The sequence below is a fragment of the Geotrypetes seraphini genome, chromosome 16 (genome assembly GCF_902459505.1).
Source record: "Geotrypetes seraphini chromosome 16, aGeoSer1.1, whole genome shotgun sequence".
Taxonomy (NCBI): domain Eukaryota; kingdom Metazoa; phylum Chordata; class Amphibia; order Gymnophiona; family Dermophiidae; genus Geotrypetes; species Geotrypetes seraphini.
In genome coordinates, this window is record NC_047099.1 from 51712475 (window position 1) to 51723691 (window position 11217).

An 11217-nucleotide genomic window follows, 5' to 3' on the forward strand; every position below is an offset into this window, starting at 1 on the left:
CTCCATTCTACCAAAAACTACATTGGCTTCCTGTCGAGGGAAGAGTTCTCTTCAGATTTGGATGCCTTGTCTACAAAGCCCTACATGGCCTATTGCCTAACTACCTAACTGCTCAATTCTTGTTCTCGTTGCCAAGCCGCTCCACACGTTCCCGATTTATTTTTTACCTACCCTTCAGTTAAAGGCTGTACTCAAAGAAGACTCGTTAACCGACTCTTATCATACCAAGTCGGTTCCTGGAATCCTGAACTGGGCCAAATGGTTAGAATATCATCATATAGGCACTTTAGAAAGCTTGTAATCCCTTCAAAGCAGCATACTGATGTGAAACTATTGTTAACTTGTTGATGCCAATATTCTATCTATTGTAGCTCACTGACAATGGGCAGCCCATCTCTTTTGTAAACTGCATAGAACCGAAGGGCTTTTGCGGTATATAAATAAAAATTTATGTTATATTTACAGTAATTAAAAAATATAAAATGAATCTGCTAGTTTTGCTGCTTTTCCTTTCTACCAACTATAATCTGGCGTATTTCTTTATATATTTTCTTAATTTGAAATCTTCCACTAAGGTGGCATTTGCAAAAATAAGCTAAACAGAGACAATTATGGCATCTCTCCTGATCCTATAAAGCTGCATGCCAGCTGTGACTAGCTGCAAAGTTGGCAATTATTTGTGTAACTTTATTGGCTACAAGCTGCTAATTGTCATTAACAAGTGAGTATTAAATAGAATTGCTGTTAACTGGTGCTAATCCCTACTAATTAGCAGTTACATATGTAAATGCCCTTAGTAAATATTTAGATGATTTGCGCACAAATTCCATACCATGCAAGTGGAAAGGTTTGTACCGGAGGGGATGGCACAGGTAGGTCAGCGGTTTGCCTGGCACTTATATGCACATCTTCTAGAATACTGCGTTATGCGCCTGACTGCCTAGAGTTAGACGTGAGCGTTTACACTAGTGTTGCCTGATTCAGGGAAAGGTGTTTCGATTCAATTCACTTCTCATGCCCAATCGGGCATTTTTTTCAAACATCTTGGTGGGTTTATTTTGTAGCCTCTTCAACCACCCCACCATCCTTTGCCCTCTCCAACCCTATGCTGGCGTTGTGGTGTAAACAAAATAAACAAGACTTTTCCTCTCTTTCTTAGGTCCTAGCTCACAGTCTAACACCAACTTGGGGAGGATACACATTTCAAATGTGACATATTGTAAACAAAAAACAGAAAATAAAATTATTTTTTCTATCTTTTTGTTGTCTGGTCATCTTATTCAAATCATGTTGGTCCCAGGCTCTGGTTTCTGTTTGTTTTCTGTTAACTTTCTTATCAGGGTCTCCTGCCCATTTGACCTTTTCTTCTTTCTCCATGCTCATCATTCATCTTTCAGCTCTGTACCTTCCTTTCCACTGCCATATCCAACATTTCTCTTTCTTTCCCCTGTCTACCGTCTCTCTCTCTCTCTCTCTGCCTTGTACCCTGGATCAAACATCTCTATTCCCTTCCTTGCAGCATCTCTCCCTTCCTTTCCTCCATTATGTACAACATTTCTTTCTTTCTCCCCCATGCACCATCTCTCCCTGCCCTCCACCCTATATCCAATATTTCACTCTCTTAGTTGCATGTCTCCGTTCCTCTCATCCACCTCATGTCCAACAATTCTTCCTCTCTCCCCCATGTGCAGCAGCTTTCCATCTTTCCCCCCCCAATCCCCCAGTGCAGCACTTCCTGATGACCCCCACCTCCACCGTGAGATGTAACATATCTTCGGGCCTCCTAAAGCAGCAGCAGCAGCAGCAGTTGTGGTCAGATGTGCTGTGAACAGGCTGCTTGCAGCATGCTCCACCAGGGTTTCCCTCTGTCATATCATCAGTAATGTCATCAGTGACCCAGCAGAGGGCAGGGCCTGATGGGGCAGGTCTTGAGCAGTCTGCTCAGAACACTGCCTCTGCTGGCCAGTCAGCACCACCGCTGCTTTAGGAGACACTGAATCGGTGAGTCCGATTTTTTGGGAGATTGAATCGATTCACCAATGTGAATCAGCATATCGGGCAACATTGGTTTACACCAGCACCACTGGACTCACACTAGTAACTTCTGTGCAAAATTCACACCTAGGCCCTGATTCTATACATGGCACCAAGGAACGTGGTGCTTAGTGCATGACACTCTTAATTTAGGTGCTGTTTATAGAATTGCACCTAGCAGGGCCTAAACTGGACGTAAGCATCAGTAGGCACACCCTATTTATTCCAGGGTTTTCTTAGCCTAAATACTGGCACCTAAATCCAAACAGGCACCAACCTTTTGAAAAATCCGGACCCCTAGTCCTGCCCCTAGGTCTGCCTAGTTACGTCCTCCGCTGCCTGCCATGTTGGACTTCCTCCCAGCCCAACACAGCTTTTCAAAACCCAGACAAAGTGCTGGAGGACATGTCCAGGGAAATCCAGACATCTATTAACCTTAACCAACATGCCAAACACACCCACGATCCATCCCCTAACCATGCCTACTTTCTGGAAAGCTCCTTGGACTAGGCTCCTACTGATCTGGGTGTCTACCATCCAGTTAATTTTCATTTAAACCAGTTATGAGAAGCTAATTGCTTGTCATCGGCTTTTTAAATAATTAAGTTAGATCCCTAGATTGGCTAGGAGCGCCAATCTAGGCGTCTAACTGTAGGGGCTCCTTTTACTAAGCCGCGTTAGCGGTTTTAGCACATGCAGCATTTTAGCGCACGCTAAACCCGCGCTATGCTCAAATCTGGAGTTAAGGTCTAGTGCGGGCATCAATTTAGCATGTGCAATTCCACGCGTTTAAGCCCTAACACGGCTTAGTAAAAGGAGCCCTAGATGTCTTTTATAGAATCTGCCGGTTAATTGAAGGTGATCTACTGTATCCCCATGATGGATGGTTTGTTACTTTCAGTGTCAACATGAAACACTTTTACACGTATTACTAGAAGCATAGGAGGCAAACAGTCATGCTTAAAATATTTATTTATTTATTTATTTATACAATTTTACATTATTTATCAAGCATATCATCTTGTACAGAAAGTGTAATCAAGAAAACATAATTATTTAAGTTTGCTTCCAATCCTGAAAATAAACCAAACTATAAAAAGAAGTACATCTTAACTTAATCACAAACTAGTCCTCAAAATTGGGATCCAAGACTTAAGAATAAGAGTAATTTAAATTAAAGATAACAGACAAACAAAATCACATAATCTGTTGCTGAAAGAGAGCTAATTATTACTTGGGTGCAGATGTTTCTTCATTTTCAAGGCACTTCAGAGAAAGGAAAGCAGTCAAATGAGCCGGTTCTGAAAACACATATTTTAAGGAACGGTATCTAATTACACATTTACATGGGTATCTAAGAAAAAAGAAACCCCCCTATCTGAGTCACACCTGGTTTCAATATTAGAAATTCCCTTCTTCTCTTCTGAGTCTTTCTCGAGACATCCGGGAATATTTGAATATGGAAACCCAGGAAGTCTTAAGGATCCAGTCTGTCTGGAGCTAAAGCTACAGTCAATAAGAGAGTGGCTGCAATAGCCACTTCTCTGTCTGATTGTTCCAATAAAGCAGAAACATCTGTAGGATCTTCCTGTGGTTTTCCATCATCTTCTTTCTTTTGAGAGTCCTGAGTTTTTATAGGTAAATAGTACACCTTTGTAAGTGGTGGTAAAGAAGTCAGGGATTTTAAGAATTTCCAGAAAGTAATGCTTTATCATATCTCGTGGAGAGATTGATAAAATCTTTGGAAAATTGATTAAACGCAAATTGTTAGCCCAACTATTATTCTCAAGAGCTTCCAATTTTCTCCTCATAATTAGATTATCTTTTACAAGTAAATCTTGATTGCTTTTGACCATTTTTAAGTCCTTATTTTCTTCCTGGATATCAGACTTCAACAATACAATATCTTGATTCAAAGACTTAATTTCTTCTTTCTGGGTTTTCATTTCTTTGTCCAAATTTATTATTTGAGGATTAAGGGAATTTCCCAGAGTAGACACTAAGGCCCTGATTCTCCAAAAGTGCGTCCCGATTTTAGGCAGCTGTAGGCGTCCTACAGCTGTCTAATCAGCCAATCGGGATGCACGTTTTTAAAAAAAAATGCTCCCCAGGCAGGCCGCCTATATTGAAGGCCTGCCTGGGGCCCTGATTCTGTATAGGACGCCCGGGAGAGGCGTCCTATTCAGAATCGGCCTACATCAAAACCCCGATTCTGTAACCGGCGTCCATGTTACAGACGCTGGTTAGAGAATTGGGTTAGATTAGACACGGCCCACTACACTTATCGCGGCAAGGGATCTCTCTGCCGCTATAAGTATAGCGGGCCGCGGCCTGTCCTATCGGATGCCCCCCCTCCGACACTACCGACCGCCCCCCCGACACTACCAACCGCCCCCCCCCCGACATTACCGATCTCCCTCCCACCCCGACACTACCGATCGCAGGCAGGAGGGTGCCCAATCCCTCCTACCCGAAGTCGCACCCCCCCCGGCGCTAACAACCCCCAAACCTCCAAACTAACCTATTCTTCAGGCCAGACGGTTCTTGCTTGTCCAGCCGGTAGGCCCGCCTCGTCGAAATGAGGCAGGCTCGCCCCTTCCCGACCCATCCCGCCAAAGCCTAAGGCCTGATTGGCCCAGGCTCTAGAAGCCTGGACCAATCAGGCCTTAGGCATAGCGGGTCCGCCCATCCCCACTTAATCTAAGGCCTGATTTGCCAATCAGACCTTAGACTTAGTGGGGATGGGCGGACCCGCTATGCCTAAGGCCTGATTGGTCCAGGCTTCTAGAGCCTGGGCCAATCAGGCCTTAGGCTTCGGCGGGATGGGCCGGGAAGGGGCGAGCCCGCCTCATTAAGACGAGGTGGGCCTACCGGCTGGACGGGCAAGAACCGTCTGGCCTGAAGAACAGGTTAGTTTGGAGGTTTGGGGGTTGTTAGCGCCGGGGAGGGTGCATCTTCGGGCAGGAGGGATTGGGCACCCTCCTGCCTGCGATCCATATTGTCGGGGGGGGAGGGTGCGTCTTCGGGCAGGAGGGATTGGGCACCCTCCTGCCTGCGATCGGTAGTGTCGGGGTGGGAGGGAGATCGGCAATGTCGGGGGGGGTGCGGTCGGTAGTGTCAGAGGGGGGGGCATCCGATCGGACAGGCCGCGGCCCGCAATACTTATAGCGACAGAGAGATCCCTTGCCGCAATAAGTATAGCAGCTGCGTCTACTTACAATGTAGACCAGCATTTTGCTGGCCTACATTGTAAGCATTTCTTCCTCTACTAGGGAGACGCATAGGGCCGCCTAGGTTCGCCTAAGGCCCTTAGGCGAGCTTAGGCTTCTTGCGGGTCTCCCTAGGCTCTCGGAGGTGCCTTCAGGCCTGCCTGGGGAGCATTTTTTTAAACAAAACATGCATCCCGATTGGCTGATTAGACAGCTGTAGGACACCTATAGCTGCCTAAAATCGGGACGCACTTTTGGAGAATCAGGGCCTAAGTCCCAAACAGAGTCCAACGTGACTTCTGGGGGTTTAACAGGAACAAAAGAAATTGTTTGTGCAATATGAGATTGTTGAATCGCTTGGTTTACCTCGCTGGTGCCTTGGTCCTCCTTAGCTGAAGTTATCCCGGTCACTGGATCTTCCAGTAGGAGCGAGTCCCTCTGGGTTGTTTTCTGTAGCGAGCCCTCCGATGCACTGGCCTCTCAAGAGGAAAACACTGCCTCGTCGTGCGTGCTCTCCTCTCACGGTGAGCTGGCTCCCAGTGGCAGCGGCTGAAGGGGAGGCATCCTGACGTCAGGGCTCAGAGTAACATTGGGTCCAAGGGTATTCGCTGTGGCACTACTATCTGCCAGCGATCCCAGCGGGCGATTCCCCAACAAAAATTGCTCACTTTGGAGGCATCTGAAAATGTCATCAACTGTAAGAGCTGAGGCTCCTGAGCACCAGGAGGCACCACTAACACTCTTGCCCCTTCTTTTCGGCATTCTCCAGAGAGGTAAGAGAGACACTCTCAGCAATCAGATGATGGCAGCCATCTTGGATACTAAGCAGCCATCTTGGATTCTAAGCAGTCATGTTTAAAACATTTGTATAATTATTATTTAAATTAGAAATGAGTTGTTGGATTGGTGAAATAAGAGCTTTTTCAACAAACAAATGAATAATTACTTTAGCCTTATTGCGGTGTTCTTACTCCCGTGTGTGATTACATTTTACAGCCTACTTCCATTAAGGTGATACAAGGAAACATATTAAAAATAAAATCAGATAGAAAAGTCCTAAGCCATCTACTCATAAGGAAAGCAAGAAGAGAAAAGATAGACTCCTTAGTAGGTTAATAATTTTCCATTCCATACGGGTTAGGTGGGTGAAGGTTTCATCTGTATAGATTACACCTGCCATAAAGTAAGCACAAAGTTTTAAAGTTCAGGGTCCCAGTTCCTTTCGCTTTCTCTGAGAAAAACTGTGAAAGCAGATTTAAGAAACAAGTAAAGATTATGCTGGAAAAGGTAGAGAAAAACCCCTCTTGGATGACATCTTGGAGTTCTAACATTTAAGTGGACAAATATGTTCCTGTTTTTAGATTTCCAAACTGCTGGGATATGAAGGACGGAAGAGAGGAGAGGTTTGAGGGACTTGATCTTCTTGAGACATCCGCTATGAAGACTGAACACCAGAGGTAGGATGAATCCTTCCCCATATCCCCTATTCTTCTCCTAAACCTCGGTGCTTGCAGTTAAACTCTCAGTAGACCTATAGAAGGGGATTAATGGGAGGAACTGGGGTTTTGTTGCTGTGAGCAGAGTTTAGTAGTTGGTGTGGATGAGTAGACTGGATGGACCATTTGGTCTACGCTCTTATGATGTATGTGGTGAGTAGGACTTGAGTAACTGTAGGGTGAAAAGGAGAAATTGTCTCTCTTCCAAATAAGCTATTGCCTCAAACCAAATAAATGAGGTCTCCAGAACCAGGGCTGGAGTTTAGTCTATGGTTCCTATAGGTAGGATTGGGGGGGGGGGGAGGAGGAAGGTTTCTCCCCCAGGGATCATAAAGTGCAGTTCTAAAGCAAGGACAGACAAGTTCCTCTTTAGTCCTGGTATTTGCTGCTTTCAAAATTTGGCAGACTATGCCAAACCAGAAGGGAAGTTCTGGCAAATACAGAAAGGATTCGGTATTGGTGCAGGACGGTGCTCAGAGGTGATTTCATTCACCCCCTTCAGAAAGAGACTCAACCAAAGCAGTGAGTGGATAGAGCAGTGGTTCCCAAACTCTGTCCTGTCACTTCCATTATATGCAAATTTCTCTCATGCATATTCATTAGGGATATCTTGAAAACCCGACGGGCTGGGGGTCCCCCAGGACAAGGTTTGGGAACCACTGGGATAGAGTAACATTATACCTTTAATAACATTTTTTTTGCTACAGTTACTAGAACTAATAAGACACATGTTACAATTTTAACAAAGTTTTCCAAAATAAAGTTACATCACCAAAGATTGTAAACTTCTTATAAAAATCTGGTGTGACCAGAGCAGGAGCATTTGAGCACCGAACCTAATATTCCAGGCACACCTCTGTTCGTATTTATTACACCTTCAAAGCGACTTATAATACAGTCTTAGTAATGGTAATACATCCAGTTTAATAGTAATAATGGGAAGAAATAAATAACCTGATTTAACTGGGAAGGAGCCGCATCTTCCCAGTTATATAGCAATGGCCAGGTCCCAGTGTGATATTTGGTGCAGTGGTGTATTAAGGGGATGGGAGGGCAGTCCACCCCAGGTGCTATCATGGTGGGGGTGTTGGCACCTCATCTCCTCTCTACCTCCCCACTCCTCCCTCCATTGTATGTGCACATCTTCACTCCCTCCTCTCACCATATCTCTAGTTCTTTGCTGATGCCACTTGCGGGTCCCGCACCTAGGAAGTGACATCAGAGGGAGAGCCGCCTCCTACAGCGAGTTGGTGATGCTGCTCACGATAGGGAAGTTAAAGAGATATTGGGGAAGGGAAGGGGCACATGTGTATGGCAGTGGGGCATGGGAGGGTCACCACTGCATAGGGCACTTCTTGCCATCACTACACCACTGATTCGGTGGCTTTAAATTGAAGAGTGTTGACATGGTTGAGGACGAAGTTGGGTAGATCCAGGAATTATCTGGCACCATAGATATTAATCACTGATGTCCAGATAAATGGCAGCCATGCCTTACCTAGAGAGCTCTTCAAGTCCAGGCTCTGAATATTGACTGGACCTCGGTAACTGCTGACAACCACGAAAGACCCAGACATTTAGCTCTGGTGTCCAGGTAAAGACCAGTGATTAATATCCAGGGGGAAGCTATTCATTAAGGTGTTTAAGAAATCTAAATAAATAAATTCATTCATTCATTCAGCTGTTTTTATAAGAATGCTGGCTGAATATGGTGGAGAAAAAGTTTAACAGGACAAAATCATTTATAATATAACAAAGATAAAGCATGGTATAAATAACAGGAGAATACTAGTACAGATAGCATCTCTCACCATTAACCTGGAGTCCTTAGACCGATCCAGGGGAAGGAAATGCAGTTAGCGGTGAAACAACTCAAGAATCGCACCGGAATTTTACAAGCTTTTATTTTTCCAGATTTGTGGACCTTTGGAGGCTTACTATAATGCGGCGGGGTTGGGTGGTGCATTTCCGGAGGGTGCTAATCATGCCCACATAACATTAATTCCTAAACCTGGGAAACGGGAAACAGACATTGAATCATATCACCCTATATCCCTCATAAATGTTGATATCAAAATCTTGGACAAGGTATTAGCCAATTGGTTAGCTGCCTTGCTTCCTCACTTAATTTTACCGGAACAGGTACCTGATTGTAAACCGCTTAGATAACCTTGATAGGCGGTATATAAAATCCTAATGAATGAAACTTTGTCCAACAGCGTCACTCGGTCCTAAATGTCCGAAGATTGCTGACAGCCATGTATAGAGCTCAAGTAACCCACACGGCCGGCATTTTGGTTAGTCTAGATGCGGCTAAGGCCTTTGATCAGGTCAACTGGCATTACCTTTTTACTGTGCTCTCTTACATGGGTGTCACTGGTTGGTTTTACGATATGATTCGCTTGTTGTACACGTCTCCCACAGCTAGTATCTTAGTGAACGGTACGAGGACTCAATCCTTCCAGATAGCGCGGGGTACGAGACAGGGTAGCCCTCTCTCTCCCTTGTTGTTTTTGCTCTATCTGGATCCCTTTTTGCGTACCTTACAGAGGGACGATGGTTTGAGGGGCCTTCCGGAGGGGGTCTCTCAGTTGTGTGTTTTGGCGTTCACTGATGATATGTTACTAACCCTGTCTGACCCACAAGTCTCCCTGACGAGAGCATTAGCTATTTTAGATGAATTTAGTTTATATTCTGGATTGGTTCTTAACTTTCAAAAATCATTGGTGCTTCCTTTGTCCTGAGATATACCCGCTCGGTGGAGGGGGGCTTTTCCATTACGTTGGGCTACTACTCATTTGACCTACCTGGGGATTAAGATACCCATGGATCTCACTAGTTTGTACTCCCTGAATGTCCTGCCACTCTTGACTCTTACACAACAGAAACTACATATTTGGAGGGACTTTCCTTTATCATTGATGGGTAAAATTGCTCTATATAATATGGTGTTATTGCCCCAATGGCTTTATGTTTTCCAAATGCTTCCTATTTTGTTGTCAACTAAGTATGATAAAGAGGTGGGGAAATACTTGACTTCTTATCTGTGGAATGGAAAAAGGGCTCGGATTGCTCTGTCCATTTTGATGCTCCCAAAGGCGCAGAGTTCCGGGGCACTCGTCATTTTTCGGCGACTGCCTCGGAGCTCGCTCTTTGCACCCCTTACCATTTTAGTTATTTGCTACATGCTCAACATCTTCCTCGGGGACCTCCGCCAGTTGATGACTTGCTTTTTAAACCGCTATGTCAGGTGTGGAGGCGATTATGTAAATCTCTGCATATCAACCATACTGCCACAGCTTACTTGCCTTTTCTGGACAACAAGGACTTTCCACCTGGAACATCAACGTTTCCTCTTTCAGTGTGGAGAACTTCTAATTTGCAATATATTTTTCAGGTGGTTACTGCACAGGGCACAGTGCCTTCTTTTCCAGTCATGCAGACTGAGTTTCACTGGACGCCTATGGACTGGTTGGCCTATGCTCAGATGGCATCATACGTTCGATCTCTTCCTCTAGCGGGGCTCACCAATCACAGTCGGGAGACCATTTCGGAAGCGCTCTGTTTATCTGCACAGATCCCTATCCCTATGAAATTCCACATCCGTTTCCTTCGTGAGAATCTGAGGTCCATCTCTTATGATTCTTACGTGGCCCGATGGTCTGGGGACTTGTCTTGTGAGGTTACTGGCTTACACATTCAGCAAGGTCTAAAAAACATCTTTACCCTCACCTCTCATGTGACCTTACTTGAACTGAACTATAAATTCTACCTGCGCCTTTACAGGTCACCAGCCTACCTACATCACGCTAAACTTAGCCCCACCGACAATTGTCTCAAATGTGCTCAACCCAGGGTGACCTTGGGTCATCAATTTTGGGCTTGTCCCTTGATCCAGGGCTTTTGGAATCAATTGCAACAGCATATTGCCTCAATGTGGCGCCACAGTTACACTAACCGCCCTGAGATGCTTTTCACATTGGACTTTCTCCCCCGGGTGTCCCCGAAGGGCTTCCGGGTTTTTTTGGCTCAGGCCTTCCTCTTGGGAAAGAAAACTATATTACATTGCTGGATTGTATCGGACCCACTGACTTTGTCACTCTGGCGTACTCTTATGCGTCGCCAAGCGTCTATGGAGCGACTGTCCTTGACATCACTGGACACTCCTAAGGGCCATTTATATTGTTATGTTTGGGAACCATTTCAGCTTACACTGACTCATAAAGCTCATAGTAACATGTTAAACCCGTAATTCTGTTTGTTTACTGAAGGATGGATCATCTGTTACTGTGGGATACTTGGGCGGAGGGGTATTGGGAGGGAGGGCGGGGGTGGGACTTGGTTGTAGTTCATTGCATACTGTGTTTGTACTTGTGTTTTTTGGCTTCTTTGCAAAATCAATAAATATATTTAAACATAACCTGCAGTCCTATCCCCCCTCAACTGTTCTAGTCCTGAGGTCCTCCTTCCCCACTACA